Source organism: Austrofundulus limnaeus, unplaced genomic scaffold (genome assembly GCF_001266775.1).
Source record: "Austrofundulus limnaeus strain Quisiro unplaced genomic scaffold, Austrofundulus_limnaeus-1.0 Scaffold82, whole genome shotgun sequence".
Lineage (NCBI taxonomy): Eukaryota > Metazoa > Chordata > Actinopteri > Cyprinodontiformes > Rivulidae > Austrofundulus > Austrofundulus limnaeus.
The window spans coordinates 1102868-1104876 of NW_013952484.1; positions in this window are offsets into that span (position 1 = coordinate 1102868).

Below are 2009 nucleotides of genomic sequence, written 5' to 3' on the forward strand. Positions count from 1 at the left end.
GTCAGCTTGATTCATTCTGGACTTTACTATTTGACTCATTAGTGCAACTAGTGTTTGAACATGGAACTGCATTCACCATCATCGGACAGATGAGCGACAGGACAGGGGCATTTCAGGGGGCCAATCAGATTTCAGCTCGGGCCAACGCCCCTGTGGCCCCTCCCCTAGAACCGCCGCTGTTTGAGCATCATCATTGCAACGTACGCAGTAGTCACATTGCACGTCATCAGGACCAAACCACGAAACCATTGCGTTAAACGGTCGCGTGTTTTTACTTTGAAGGTTGCTTTTGTCGACGAAAGCGAGTGGCTTCCTTTCAAAAAAGCTAAAACTTTCACTTAGTTGTGAAACTTCTGGGACAATAAKGGCAACGTTTTTCAGAGAWGTGTTTTCAGTGAATCCTCGACAAGGATTTTGAAGAAAACGAGAAAGACGAGCGATATTAGTGATACTTTTTAACATTTTATTTTACACTTGGCACCCCAAAGAAATGAACTACAACGATAAATGTACGTATTTTGATGTTGCCCTGTTTGATACGTGCAGTCAGCTTAAATGTTACTTCGTCAAATATTAAAACGTGAAAAAAAAAATTCATGAACACTTCCGGGCGTCTCGCTGTGGCGTGGATGTGAATCGGGTCGTTCGTGCTTCCCGTCACCACAGCAACGGACCCGCTGACGTATCAGTTGCCGGGCTGTGTGCGCCAGGCTTCGGACGGCCTGACCTTCTGTCTCACTCAGTCAGTAGTTCAAACAGGATGCATCAACAAACATTTCTGCACAGTGACCTTCTCTTCTTAGTTTCAGCCAAATTGCACAAAACAACATGTTTTTTTCTCCTCACCTACAGCGACCGCTGCACTCCCTTTGTGTCRGCTCCTCTCACCTTAATTCACCCTTCAACCTCCCGCCGCTGCAGAAGCTCATCTCAGATGGAAAATAACAAGCACTTAACCTAAAAAAAAAGAAGTAATAATTACACTCTTTTGTCTGTTTTGACTTGAATACAAAGACGGGATGATAACACTAATGACTCTCAGTCAGTGTGATAAAAAAAAAAGGGCAGGCTAGCAGATTAGCTTTTTTAACCCTAATATTTAAAAGCAGCTGTGGATTTTAAATATTGATTRTGCGAATAAATCTTCAGGGCTCTAGTTCTCCAGACTGCCAGGAGGCTTGTCCTGTATTTGAAGTGTAATGTATTAGTTAGATTGATGATTAGTCAGCCAGGAAGAAAGCAGCGTTCAATCAGTTTGTTTCATTCTAACGGCTCTGTTTTCAATGAGCCTTGAATTCTTCAAACAAACACAATCAAAGTTCAGTTTTAGTTTGTTTCATCCTTTAACTATATTACTCGACTAGAGCCTTGTATAATAGAATTGTTAATATCATAGGGAGACCAGCTAAAAAAGACATAAATAAATTTAATTCAATGCACCTGCTCTTAATTGTAGAGGTGATGTATTTTTTCTGTGTGGTTTAGGGGAAACAAGGAGTTTTTCTAATTACTCCTTCATAAATGTTACGTCTTTAAAATTGTCACTTGTTCTGACATGTTCTGTGTTTTGTTAGTTTTTTTGTACACGGTCATTTTTATGTAAACTACGTTGTGTTTCTAAAAAAAGATGGGAGCAATCCACTTTGTCTTCATTCGGACTCGCCGTTAGGTAAACAATCCAAACAAAGCTAGAGAGTTTGAATTTCAGGCAAAAATGCAGTGTGAATGCTGAAAGATTTTTGCTAAAAAGAAGAAACAAAAAAAATGATAACTAGACATGGGTTTTTACGATGTAAAACCAAGTGTGCATTGCCATGTAGCATGTCATTGCAGCATGGCTTTGACCAATTTCAAATATGTTTTCTAAACCAGCYTGTGCCTGTCACGTCAGCAGGTGTTTGTAATTAAGGTAATTGAGTGACAATATGAAGCTGGAAGAGATTGGTTGTTAAAGTTGCGTTAGCCAGGTTTTGAACCCTGATCTCCCACATGAAAGTCCATGACATAGA